General features: G+C 41.1%; 1 protein-coding gene across 3 annotated transcripts in view; it reads right to left on the reverse strand.

Moving 5' to 3' along the window:
• tmem63c (transmembrane protein 63C) overlaps positions 1–14,462 on the reverse strand; it is a 52,253-nt gene extending 37,791 nt beyond the window's left edge. Inside the window, exon 1 of one of the 3 annotated variants that reach the window (XM_029675439.2) lies at positions 14,351–14,462. The gene's annotated coding sequence lies outside the window, so the exon portion shown is untranslated. Of the gene's footprint in view, positions 1–3,602; positions 3,838–13,903; positions 14,121–14,350 lie in introns of those variants that run through there. The other 2 variants (XM_029675440.2, XM_029675441.2) reach the window with 2 other exon arrangements.
• Positions 14,463–15,244: the final 782 nt, after the last annotated feature.

The following is a 15,244-nucleotide window of genomic DNA, read 5'->3' on the forward strand; positions in this document are numbered from 1 at the left end:
GGTCAAGATCCTGGTGAGGACGATCAGCACACAAATGGGTTTCCCTGAGACAGTGACAGGTTGTGCAAACCCACACTTTATTCAGCTGTCCAGGTACTGGTCTCAGACAATGCAGCCGGTGAAGAAGCCGGATGTGGAGGTCCTGGGCTGGCGTGGCTACATGTGGTCTGCGTTTGTGAGGCCGGTTAGATGTTCTGTCAAATTCTCAAAAACGACGTTGAATACGACTTATGGTAATTAACATTAACAATTATCTGGCAACAGCGCTGAGACATCTGTGGCATTGTCTATTGTGACAAAGCTGCACATTTTAGAGTGGTCTTTGTCCCCAGCACAAGGTGCACCTGTGTAATGATCATGTTTAAACAGCTTCTTGATATGCCACACCCGTCAGGTGGATGGATTATCTTGGGAAAGGAGAAATTGTCACCTACAGGGATGTACAGTAAACAAATTTGTGCACAAAATGAGAAACACGCTTTTTGAGCATAAGGAACATTTCTGGGATCTTTTCGGCTCATGAAACCAAGACTTTACATGTTGTGCTTATATTATGTTAAGTATAATAGGGTTCCTTTTTGTTTTTTTGCATCTCCAACAGAGATATTACATTTATGGGTGCATTACATGCATTGTGGCAGGAGTGTAGTAATTTAATTGATATGTTTCAATAATTTACATGTTTTAAGGTTGTAGTAACACACATTTTTCACATATCAGTGACCAATATTTCATCAATTTCTTGAGATTTGTTTCCCCATTTTTTGCTTTGTGTCAGACCCTAGTAAAACTAGCTGTAGCCATTGGGATCCTAATCAATCAAATTTCCACAGAAATGTATTTTTCATGCTTGAATTTTTTACATTTTAATTAGCATTATTTCAGTTTTTTTCCAATTCACTTTGAATCCTGATATAGCACCATAACAGTGCATTTGGAAAGTATTCAGACCCCTTGACCTTTTCCACATTGTGTTACGTTACAGCCTTATTCTAAAATTGATTCAATTGTTCCCCCCCCCATCCACACACACACACCATAACGACAAAGCAAAAACAAGTTTAGACATTTTTGCAAATGTATTAAAAATAAACTGAAATATTCCAGTTACATAAGTATTCAGTTCTTTGTTGAAGCACCTTTGGCAGCGATTACAGCATCGAGTCTTTTTGGGTATGACGCTACAAGCTTGGCACAACTGTACTCAGTGGTGGAAAAGGTATACAATTGTCATACTTGAGTAAAAGTAAAGATACCTTAATAGAAAATGACAAGTAAAAATTTAAGTTACACAGTAAAATACTACTTGAGCAGAAGTCTAAGTATTTGGTTTAAAATATTCTTAAGTATCAAAAGTAAAAGAGTAAATCATTTCAAATTCCTTCCATAAATTAAACCAGACGGCACCATTTTCTTGTTTTTTAGCCAGGGGAACACTGCAACACTCAGATATAATTTACCAATGTAGCATGTGTGTTTCGTGATTCTGCCAGATCAGAGGCCGTAGGGATGTTCTCTTGATAAGTGCATGAATTGGGCCAATTTCCTGTCCTGTTAATAATTTTAATGTAGAGTACTTTTGGGTGTCAGGGAAAATGTATGGAGTACTAAAGTAGTTTAAGTACTTTACACCGCTGCCTGTATTTGGAGAGTTTCTCCCATTCTTTTCTGCAGACCCTCTCGTTCTGTCAGGTTGAAGTCCGGGCTCTGGCTGAGCCACTCAAAGACATTCTGAGATTTGTCCCAAAGCCACTCCTGCGCTGAACCTTCGCCCCAGTCGGAGATCCTGAGTGCTCTGGAGCAGGTTTTCGTCAAGGATCTCTCTGTACTTTGCCCCGTTCATCTTTTCCTCGAACCTGACTAGTCTCTCAGTCCCTGCCGCTGAAAAGCATCCCCACAGCACGATGCTGCCACCACCATGCTTCATCGTAGGGATAGTGCCCGGTTTCCTCCAGACATTACGCTTGGCATTCAGGCGAAAGAGTTCAATCTTGATTTCATCGGTCCAGATAATCTGTTTTCTCATTGTTTGAGTCCTTTTGGCAAACTCCAAGCGGGCTGTCATGTCAATCGTATCGCTTTCGATGCTGCCCGTTACCTTGCTAATTGTAACACTTTTCCCAGGCGTATATTTAGCCTATTTCTCATCATAAGAAATCAGTGATATTTGATCCCAGGCATCAATTAGAAAGTTGTGTGAGATGTGGCCTCCTACGTCTCCCTTCACATAGAAACTCGTCTCTATGAACCACTATCGAACGAACCAAGGCCATGCACCCCTATAGGAGTTTTCTGCCCCGCTGCGTACAAGTGTTCGCTGCTGGTTATTTTGTCAAAATGCATAGCAGCATTCCCTCCGAATGCAGTAGTCTTCATTACCATTCTACACTCATCCTTCCAATGACCAACGGTCCCACATCTAAAACAGGGATCTGTCGCCATACGCTTTGATGATTTTTCGCTACTTTTCCCACCCTGTTTCTGTGTATTACCTTGGCCATTGAAACCACTGTTAGTGACTTTCACTGTGGCCGTGTTTACGCCTCGCACGACCGCGAATTGAGCGGCGTTCGATGCCACTCAAAGCATCCTGCTCCATTTCATCCACAACCCCCGCAATTGCCATTTTGATAACAGGTTTCAAACCTGCAGTCAAAGCAGATGTACACATTCTATCAATGTACTCAAGGACCCAGTCTTCTTGCAGCGGAGTACATCTCACAATTTTGGGTTTATCGGTTTGTCTTTTTTGTTGATAGAATGCTGACATCAAAACGCTGGTGTATTGAGCGTTGATTCTTATTTCATGTCACTGTGCCAAGTCACAACATCTCTGTATTCTCTATTAGATTGGAATTTCCGTCAGCAGGGAAATGCTGACCAATTTGCTCATTTTCCCCATATTCGAGCCGATTTGGTAGAATGCTTGTGCGGCCCTATAGCTTTTAGTAAAAACGGTTCTTCCTCTAGCCCCTCTTTACTCCGAAGCCTCTCCCGACAACGTCCAGAGTATTTAGATACCCCCACGCCTTCTATTAACAATTTTCTAAGGTAGCGATACCCACTTCCCCAGAGTAGTTATGGTACAGTATGTGCCTATTAAAATTGGCCACGGCACTTGATACCTTGTATTAGAACCAATAGTATAGCGTCTGCAAATGTATTACTGGAGAATATGGGTGACCTAATGTCTTATTCCAGTGTTCAGCCTCAAATATCACTGTTGTTGATAACACACATTACCAAAATTATTCACAGTTGTCTTGAACCAACCTCTCTCCTTATTGCTACTGCTAATACACACAAATCATGATCACACGTTTGAATATCTTCTTGCTTAAAAAGAATAAATGAATGTGGCTTCCCTCCAGAACTTCTAGGCAACCTCATCACCATCCACATTCCCCCCGGTTGTCCTTCTTCGTGGACTACTTATTTACAACCTACCGTACACAAGCATAACAACACACACACTCTCAAAGGCCTCACGCCAACCGCGGCTGGGCTTTCACCGCCTCTTTACAGGTTTATTAGGGAACCAACCCCCTAGGACGTACCATCTGCAGGTACCAGCCTGCTCGGGCTTACCTTTCGGAACTTACCATATACCATAAAACTACGACCGGTCGTAATACAATGGAACTACTGAATAAGTTCAGGCTTTCTAGGTCCGTATTCTAGAATTGGTTCAGCCTACGATGCTCATCTCCCCAAGATGTCAGAATGAGTGATAAACAAGGAAGGCACAGTTACGACATCTGTTTGGTTCCGGCTCCTTTTTCACTGATTCGGAATCCCTAGTTCGACTGTAAATCGTGGTGAACCCTGCTCGCAGCGCCAACTGTTAGGTTCTAAATAAAGAGTAAAAACTCACGGACGACCAGTAAAGCTCAAACCAAGTTTATTCACCCAAATGGTCAGACAGATGAACAGACCAAGGCATCTTCACACAAGCACTAGTATTTAAACCTTCCTCCCCCGCGGAGTCTCCTCCTTACACATCTGAACAGCCAATACACCTCTGTTGCTAGACAAAACTTTCGTGATATCTGTTCTTCCTCACTTCATCTGACCTGACTTCTGCCCCAAATATCTAACTTAAAGCACATCTTGATTGTCTCCTTTCAAATCCATTGTGGTGGAGTACAGAGCCAAAATGATGCACATTGTGTCACAGTTTATTTATTCATTTGAATCAGTATGTGTAATCCCCCGAAAGTAGAGAGGTCTGGGTCAGTGCATGTTCAGCTCCCATACCCAACCACTACAGAGTAAGTGTCAGTACTGTGTCCATGCTATGTGCAGTCGGCTCTCGACCTGCGCCTCTCGAGTCCGTACGGGAGTTGCAGCGATGAGACAATTGGATACCATGAAAAGGGGGATTTTTTTATTTTTACAAAAATATTACGTAGAATTGACATGACATTTTCATACCTGCAAATACGATGATAAATTCATGCAATGCTTGAAACTATAAAGGAGATCTTTCCACCCCTACCTGTCTGCAAACCCACAACCTTCTGACCCGCACTCCCGGTAATACCTATATGGATACTGCCAAACACTAGTTATTACAGCAGTATCCTGATTGAGTCACCAATTTTCAGTTAGGCTGGGTTGTAATCACAGCTGGTTTTGTGATCAAAGCTGCTGCTAGCGCATGAGAGGAACACGCTGTAGTCCCGAATTTGATTTACCCATGAGATGAAGTCGAACAAGGAATAGACAGTGATGTTCAAGCATGTTCACACAAAGCAGCCAACGATTCTGAGGTTATAGAGATTCTCAATATTCATTATATCTAATAAGTAGGGTACTGACATACAGTAGGACTTATGAAAGGCATGTCTCATTTCAAGAGAAATACTAAAGAGATTTTCTTCCTAGAAAAGACCTTTGGGATACAGTTTGTTCTTCCTAATAATTAACATTGTTTTACATGAGAGTGAAACCATGGAAAAGGTTGCTAAGGGTCAGCCCATGGGTAACAACAGTGCTGAAACATTTCTGGAGGGAGATATAGGGGGCAGATCAAATATATACTGCACCCAAAGAATAAACACATCACCTGACTCCATACAATATGATGTATCTGACATTGCCTACTGTATTAAATACAAAGACAAATAAAGAGACAAGGATTCCTGCACAGTAAAACCTTCAGTTAGATCCAGATTCATTACCTGCTTCAGTGAGCAGATGACACCAGGGGAAGACAGTCCTGCCATGGCACAGAAATTAACCATAAATCAAGTGTGAACTCAAATAGACTCAACCGCCATTGTCACCTCGACAACGGTCTGTCAGTCACTCACTCACTCTGGGATAAAGGACCGTCTCTAAAGGATGACTGGCAATTACCATAAATAAAACAATGAACCTGCTAGAGTTCCTGTGCTTGAATGCACCGACAGGAATCTGTTTGTTGTTTAACAAGCTGTCTCTCCCTGTCACTGTTTGTTTGTGTTGGAAGAGTTGTTTCCTTTTCATGGAAAAGCCTACGGTTGGGAAAAGAGGGATGAATTCTCTATTATCAGCTTATTCTCCAAGTACCCAGAGCTTGCGGAATACAAATGAGCTTTTACATAACTCTCATACTCTCATGGCCCGAGATATGCTACAATCGCGGAGGTGAAGTCAAAAAGAGGATGTCCTTGCTGCAAGAAATACATTAAACTGAATGAATAAAGGAGAAGGTTGAGGAGTCTAGAAGGACTGTTCAGCATTTGGTTACATAGCTAAAATTCTGATATTTAAAAAATATATAATCAAATTTTGAGGCAATTTTTAGACTTCCTTCAAAATAGCCCCTCTTAAAAACCCACTCCCAATCCACTTTCTGAAAGCTTCTCCAGTCCATTGGACTATTAACCAGCCAGTGACATCCCACTGACATGAAAGCAGGGCACGCCATCAGACAAGGACACACCACTTTCACCCTCTCCACAGGCTACTGACGGGGTCTGAGGCCCCCTAATTGAAATGAAAGAGATTTTGAAGCCAACACCTGAAGACCACTGGGGTGATTTCTGGCGTCGCTCACTTGTCACAGGAAAGAGGAAAGCCCTGCAATAATCCTCTGTATAAAAGCACCGAGATGAGTGAAAACTGCTGTATCAAAATAACGCAGCTCTGATAACAGAAGGCTGTGAAATATCCCTAATAGCTCCTATTATGTTTACAATATTTAGTCATGCAATTGGATTTAAAGCCATAAGACTGCATCTCTCTGCTAATAGGTTCTATTGGAATAGGCTAAATACTAGTTTGTGTGTGTCAGGTTTACTTCAGTACCACAGTTTGTTTAGGCCTGAGCAATTCCGCAGACCACAGGCTACTGAGGAACCTCCATCTGTCTATAGAGACAGGGGGTTCTTAAAAGGAAAATTCCACCCAAAAACTATTAGTCCATTGTTGACATAGTCCCAAATTGTGTTGCTTGTCTGTAGGGTTGCACATTGTGGGGAAAATTCAGAGGTGGAAACTTTCCGTGGGAATAAACAGAAATATATGCAAATTAATATTAATAACATTTAAATGTTTTTTGCATTGGACACATTTACCATATATGGAGACAGAAACAAACATTTTACCGCATCATAAGTAGACATAATTGCAAATGATTAAATCCTTCCAATAGAAAAAAACTACTTAGTTACAAATTGAACTTTAAATGTGTTGACTCTTCACATGGGATGATTTCACTGAACAACAAAAGGGAATATTGAATGATCCCCATAGATCCATCGCATCTCCCAAAATGTTTTAATCATATATCTGTAAAATGATAATCAAAGCTTTAGTTTCTAGACGGTCTTCCTCTCAGGCTTCCATGTCTTCTCCCTGGACCTCCTCAATGTCCACCTCTTGAACATCAGACTGAGGCCTCATCTTCACGGTCACTTTCCAATCCTGTTGAGGATGGCTTCTTGTCAGGCTCAAAAAGCCTCAAATTTGCCCGGATGGCCACCAATTTTTAAACCCTTGTATTGGTCAGCCTGTTGCGTGCTTTGATGTGTGTGTTCCCAACAAGGACCATTTGCGCTCTGAGGCGGCTGATATTGGTGGGATTTGGATTATGATGGAGGAAACAGGGGAAAGAGCCTCAGATCCACAAAGTCCCTTCCACCAGGTGGCTGACGAGATATGTTGGCACGACTGCCATATTGCATCTCCATCCCAAAGCCCTTGCTTAGAGGTGTACTTCGCCAGACTGCCAAGAACCTTGCCTTCATCCAGGCCAGGGTGGCGAGACATGGTAGTGATGACACCATAGGCCTGGTTGAGCTCTGCACCAGACAGGATGCTCTTGCCAGCATACTTGGGGTCCAACATGTACATGCGGCGTGTATGGGCTTCAGGCAGAAGTTTTCACGCTTTTTGATGTATTTCAGAACTGCAGTTTCCTCTGCTTGGAGCAACAGTGAAATGGGCAGGGAAGTACATATTTCTTCTCTTATATCTGCAAGCAGGGTCTGAACATCAGACAGGATGGCATTGTCTCCCTCAATCTGTGCAATGGCTACTGCTATAGGTTTCAGGCTGCTTACCACTCTCTTCCAAAATACATCATCCAGGAGGATCCTCTTGATGGGCCTGTCCATATGGGCAGACTGTGATATGGTCATTTCTTGGAGAGACTCCTTCCCCTCCAGGACTGTCAAACATGACAACACCCCCCCCCCAACTGGTGTTGCTGGGCAGATTCAATGTGGTGTTCTTATTCTTCTCACTTTGCTTGGTGAGGTAGATTGCTGATATAACTTGATGACCCTTCACATACCTAACCATTTCCTTGGCTCCCTTGTAGAGCGTATCCATTGTTTTCAGTGCCATGATGTCCTTGAGGAGCAGATTCAATGCATGAGCAGCACAGCCAATGGGTGTGATGTGAGGGTAGGACTCCTCCACTTTAGACCAAGCAGCCTTCATGTTTGCAGCATTGTCTGTCACCAGTGCAAATACCTTCTGTGGTCCAAGGTCATTGATGACTGCCTTCAGCTCATCTGAGATGATGTCGTTAATTATTCCTTGCCCACGAACATTCAACCACCCATTAGAGATGATTGCAATACAGTCCGCTTTCTCTATGATTTGCTTGACCTTCACTTGAACTCCGTATCCAGCAAATAAGTTGATAAAGCATGTCTGGTTGCTGGGCGAAGAACATTCAGAAATCTCTTCCACTACACATTGCCTGTGAGCATCAGAGGTGAACCAGTTGCATACACAGCTCGTGCCAGACATTCATAAGCATTTCTCTGACTAGGTTCCTCCATTGAGTCAAAACAACTTCTGATTCCAGGAGGACCATGAGCTGTTGCTATCGATAAGGTGTTTTATTCATCATTTTGACCCCAAATAGAAGTAGAGGGACATTTGTCAGAGGTTGCTTGTTGTGAGCGCTGAGGGAACTATATGCACTTGGCTAGCTGATTCTGCATCTTTGTTGCATTCTTCACATATGATTTGGTACAGTATTCACAAAAGTACACAGATTTTCCTTCTACATTAGCTGCAGTGAAATGTCTCCACACATCAGATAGTGCCTGTGGCATTCTCCTGTAAAGATTTAAAAAAATAGTAAAAAACAAATATAATTCCATGTACAGATAAATAGTTTAGCAGTTAGATTAAAAAACTCATTTTGTAAGATAAATGTTTTAAAATTAAATATGTATGAAACAGGTCAATTAACACTCAGTTAGCAGGCTCAAGCAAGCTAAAACCCAAATGGTATCAACAACTAACAAGCAGAAATTGTTAACAAGTTAGAAATGATTTAAAACACACTTTGCTCTAGGCTACTATTTACTAGTTAACAAAAAAAATGGTTATATAAAATATATTCACCCCATGCAGTATTGTAATCAAAACTTACCAGAAAGCATGTAGTCCTTGGCTCAGATAGTGTAGTAGTGTGGGCTCAACAGCGCTCATTTCTGTGCAAGATCTTGAGAATCATCTGTACATGTGATGGAAGAGTGCTCTGTACATGTGATGGAAGAATGCACTGTACATGCAGAGGATTGCATTTCCATTGAATTGGGGATAGTTGAACTAAAATATGCCACAAGACCTAGAATTGCCTTATGTGTGTCCCACAACTTCAAAGTTATAAGCTAACTTTGATGAATTTAAGCAAAATTCCCAGGTTCAACTTCCCATGGAACATGTCCAGAAATTTACCAGAAGGTTTCCGACCCTTTGCAACCCTATGTGTCAGTAATCAACTTTAAGATATGTACCTTTCAAAATGCAGAAATCATCCCGTATGATGCATTATACATCATATAATGCAAAACGCAGTGTCATATGGGGAGGATTTCTGTATTTGGAAATCAAAATATTTTGGGACTACATCAACAATGGACAAATGAAATAAATACAAAAATATAGTTTTGGGGTGGAATTTTCCTTTAAGAGACCCAGGCTGGAGGAGGGGGACAGGACACAATCTGCTGCTCCCCACCTGTTCTAAAGCCGGGGTGGAGGGGGTCTTTCTCCTTCCCACACACACAGCTGAGAGGACTGTTTTCTGGCCAAGCATCATCGCTCTCAGCCCCTTACTGAAGGCTGAGTGATCCATAACGTGCCTGGGGTGAGGACTGCGCACACACTCGCCTTGTTTAACAAACTGAACACCTGCTTCCTGTCTGCACTACACATGCTCAGTAGGCCCACTGAGGAGCACGGTCACTGTGTATATGCCTTGTTTGTGGAGTAGACTATGCCATTGATCATTGGTTCCAGTCTGGCAGTTTAAGTAGATCTTGTTTTGTAGCCTACAAATGAAGATCATTCATGCTACTATACAAACTAGAGGCTAATCATTTAAGCATCTAGGCAAACTGTAGAATAAGAAACAAGGGATATACAACCACATCATAACACATTTGCCTTGAGAGAGATCGGTTCCAAGTCAGTAACTATGTTCCCATCCAGTTTATGCGAGCAAAGTCCAACCGTATGAAGAACATATATCCCGACAGCTGTGATGGAAACTGGAAGTTTCGGTACAAATGTATAAATGCTGACAGATAATTTGTTCGTTCGACATGGTGGGATCTTTGTGTCATTAAAATGAATTATTCCAAGGAACGGTGGTGGAAACGCCTTTATGCGTAAATATTGATATAATAACCATCAAATCAAAGTAAACTTGAAGTCACTCGATGACATGGTGTGTGGTTCTCCTACAATTTGGGAAACTACAGTTTATTAGGCTACAGATGAAATAACAGGTTGGTGAAAGTGAACAGTGATCTTGATGCTCCTTTCCAATAAGTATCGAGGGTCTTATTCAGGTGACATGATAATCGATGCTTGACTGCCGTTTGAGAAATATTCTAGCTCTTATCCATAATAATCTCATCATGTAGACTAGCCTACCCGCACTGTATCTGTGAGCTGTTGGCTAGAGCACACATACCAAGACCAGAGTAGGCACATTTGCTATTTAACGCAACAGTTTGTGACAAAACTATCCGTAGAGTTCAACATGCAATGGGAACACACTGTATTTCAGATTGTTATTCAGTACATGACACTTTAAGCGAAAAAGTACATTTTGTGTGCACTACATCAGGCACAGCCTTTTATCCACAACAAATAAATATGGAAACATCTCTGGCATTGATTTTATGCAGAGTTTAGAATATTTGCATGAAAATCTGTCATCAATTGGATGGAAACCTAGCTGGTGATATCTAAATAAAATCTGCCAGACATCAACAGATTGATCTATCAAATTAAGAAAAATATTTTTAAAAGGGCAGTGGCATACAAACACAACCCACATGGAATTACTTATGAGAATAAAAAACCCATTCATTACCCATGTAACAGGCAGAAAGATGAATGACATGGATGAAGCCAATTAGAGTCCCACAGTTCAGTAACAGACCAGGCCCCAGTAAAAGGCCTCACCGAGTCTGAGGGGTCAGTCCGATACAAACAGCATAGCCCTGGGCAGTGGGGAGTCTTGGATGGGGAGTCATGGGACTTATGAGAGGGTAAGGTCAGTATCATTCCTAAGGAAGATGCAAGGTAGAGACATGACACTGTTGGTACATATCTATGGGGAAAAAATTAACTGATGTGAGGGGAAGCTGAGTAAAAATAGGGCATTTAGCAGAAAAACATATTGCTGGTTTGTAGGCTTATAATATAGTGTTGTTTCTCTCCTCTGTCAGTAATCATGCCAACTATGAGCTAGGTTGTGTGGGAAGGAGTCCCTGAGGACCCATGCTGAAAGGCATGAAAATTCACAGCAGGCGTTCTACTGCAAAAAAATGATCCTAGAGGGCGACTAATCCAAACAAAGCAATAAGCACAGATATGGTAATAGGTATACAGATATGGTAATAGGTATACACATACAGATATGGTAATAGGTATACACATACAGATATGGTAATAGGCATACACATACAGATATGGTAATAGGTATTCACATACAGATATGGTGATAGGTATACACATACAGATATGGTAATAGGTATACACATATAGATATGGTAATAGGCATACACATACAGATATGGTAATAGGTATACACATACAGATATGGTAATAGGTATTCACATACAGATATGGTAATAGGTATACACATACAGATATGGTAATAGGTATACACATACAGATATGGTAATAGGTATTCACATACAGATATGGTAATAGGTATACACATACAGATATGGTAATAGGTATACACATACAGATATGGTAATAGGCATACACATACAGATATGGTAATAGGTATACACATACAGATATGGTAATAGGTATTCACATACAGATATGGTAATAGGTATACACATACAGATATGGTAATAGGTATACAGATATGGTAATAGGTATACACATACAGATATGGTAATAGGTATACACATATAGATATGGTAATAGGCATACACATACAGATATGGTAATAGGTATACACATACAGATATGGTAATAGGTATTCACATACAGATATGGTAATAGGTATACACATACAGATATGGTAATAGGTATACACATACAGATATGGTAATAGGTATACACATACAGATATGGTAATAGGTATACACATACAGATATGGTAATAGGTATACACATACAGATATGGTAATAGGTATACCAAGAAGAGCACAGGAGAAAGTTTCAAAACGCATCCATATCAATAAGAAGCCAAAACGCAGCTAATAAGATGTTTGCTGAAAATATTTTTGATTTCTACAGGTTAGTTTTGTGGGAGGGTTTCTGCTCACATGGATGGCTGAGTCATGCGCTTTGAAAACATGACTGGAGGAGATGAGTCACAGTAATACATATCCCCATCTCACATCTGATGCAATTGACACGTACTCCCTCCCTCAAGCTCACATGCCCCTGCCTACACGCGCCTACACAAGCACCGTTTCTCTCGGTCTAGTGAATAGAGGGGCTAATTATGCCTGCTTATTACTCATCAGAACAGGTTGTTAGCCTCTTGTGAAATATTTTAATAGCTAGTTCTTCCCAGATTACATTACAGTTCAAAGCCTAGGCCAGGGTTCAGGTGCAGGATGGCTACACCTCTCCTGTCTGGCATGGCACTGATTATCTGATCTCTAGATCATGATGTGCAGTTAATGCCAAATTGATTGAAGCTGTCCAGTCACGTGTGGTGCTGAAAATACAGAAAGCATGTAAACCCAGAAGCATGAATGGGGACTCTCTCGTACTTCCAATGTGAAAGCTCACTTGTCATTTCCTGCCTAAACAAAATACAGACAAACTCAGAAACATGAGGCAGGCAGACTCCCCCTTCCCTGTCGCCAACACAGGCTACAGATCCCACACAACCAGGCCAAATGCAACATGCTGGGATAGGGGGAGATATCAACTTTCAATCTCAGCCAACAGTCTGATCAAATATTCATGACTCTGTTGTTTGGAAATGACAATGGCAACATTCATCATCTGCTCCTTCTCCATCAGAGACCTGGTTTGTGACGTTTGAATTGGCAAAACAATGGATAAGGTACTGTAGATAACGCAGTCCTTCCTTTCAACACTCTAAATGTGCTCTCAGCTCCTCTATTAAGACATTCAACATTGTTTACCAATGCTGTCAACAAGATGTCTGGACATTTTGAATTACTGGGAAGGTCAATACATCTGAGATTATGCATATAGGCTACTGCCTACTGGCATCCAAAATAAATCAAACTGGTTGAAACCTAAGCAGATAACCTTTCATTCAACATAAAGTTTTAAAAAATTATAGCTGGCATTTCAAAGCTACTGGTGTTTGCTGCAGACTGCCCTGAGTGTAATGGACCAACTGTAAATCATGAGCTTGAAATTAGTCAAAATAATCAAATAGCTTGAGTTTAGACTAAAGTGAAGTAGTGCATATACTGCATGTGCTCAATAGCACTGACAATAGAAACAAAACAGCTTCTGAACATTGATTCAACAGGTTCAACTGCTTACATTATGCAGAATCTACATACTTTTCAACACAGCATGGGTGTTCTTAGGCATCTTGACTTGGTTTAGAGATATCATCTTAATTTGCTGGATTAGACATGGATACACGCCCCCATAAAATACCAATGAGTAGGCCTATCACACGTAGTAGAAACAATGGACCACGAATGATGCCTACCATGGACAGACTACAGACAAATACCGACAAATACTTTAAGGCATATAGAGAGATAGAGATATCTAAACCACGTTTAATCAGACATCTTAGAAGAACCAGCTGATGTAACCGATGCTGGTTTTCTTCAAAATGCTATAGCGTTCAAAGAGCGCAAAGTGGTTAACTGTGCAGGCGGCGCATGGCCACTAATCAACTACACAATGCAGCCGCCGGTGTAGTATGGTGAGGAGTGTGTTTGTCAGGGCGTAAATCTCTGCCACGTACCTTCGGTGTCGCACTCACCGACGGATCGCTGCACAATAACTAATTCTGATCTAACGAACACGCAACTAAATAGATCCTTTATGCTTTAAGATAAGAGAGCAGTCTGTTGACAGGCCAAGTCACTACAAGTTATTCGAATGAACCAATAGTCTACATATTAATGTCTCCAACATCAATTCTCCAATGCTTCCCATCAAACATTTTAGGGCAACGACAATTTTTTTCGCCTTCCGGTATGATTCCCGTTGTTTTTTCTTTTTATAGCGGTTCACTTAACTAACGTAGTGGCTGTTCACTGCAGTAGGGTACTATCAAAACAGTAAATCCGCCCACTTTTTAAAGATAACTTCAAAATCAGCCGCCGCTAACCTCATAATTCGCTTGCACATTTTTTTCCATATTAATAAACCGACATTGGATTAAATTTATAATGTTAATGTGGCTCACCTCTTAAATGCTCCTTATCACTGGCGTCCGGTCGGGATGATGCTGCTTATTTTTGCATCAGTCACAAGAAACAAGAGGAGGAACTCCCTGCACAGGCGCCGTCTGTAAATAAGACACCTGCCCAAGATAAGAGAACACGCGTGTTTCAGTATAGACCAGCTTTGATTGTTTTGACTGAATTTTTACATTAAGGATTTTTATTTAATGTTATAGGCTATGGCGGTCCACTTCTTTCACACCTTCATGAGAATGTGGAATCATTAGCCTACACACGTTTAAATGTGTTAATATGACATAACATTGGCCTGTACTTAACTCGATTTTAATAATAGGCATTTAGAAATATCCTATTCGTAGTATACTGTCTGTCTACTCTGTATGTTTGGAAGGTAAACGTTTTACAAGTGTAGATGCATCTAATCATGCTTAGACCACTGCCACACTCGGAAGTTGAATATGACTACTCATTGACGAAGCATCATCGCCACCTGCTGGATAATACGTTTTGCACCAGACCTGCGCTGGAAGTGACTTGCGCAGACAAAATAATGTGTAGCCTAGTAGGCTAAACACGTACAGTAAAATTAGAAATCTGTCAAAATATTGTCAAAGGTTACATTGATAGAAACATCATGCGATTATTACTTATATCGAGAATAGAAAGCCGATCATATAATCTCATGGCCATTTAAAGGCGGTATTGACAACAAAATGGTTCAACAGCATATGGTTGTCTTCATAGAGATAGATAGAGGACTCATCTTATATATGTGCTATTACAGCGTCTGGGACAAAATGGGCAGTGCCATTGATGCTACAACCTATAGGAATCCCAACACAGTTGACTACTTTGACTACTGTAAAATGGCGGAAGCATGGTGGAAGCTCTCAATG

Source organism: Oncorhynchus nerka, linkage group LG12 (assembly GCF_034236695.1).
Source record: "Oncorhynchus nerka isolate Pitt River linkage group LG12, Oner_Uvic_2.0, whole genome shotgun sequence".
Taxonomy (NCBI): domain Eukaryota; kingdom Metazoa; phylum Chordata; class Actinopteri; order Salmoniformes; family Salmonidae; genus Oncorhynchus; species Oncorhynchus nerka.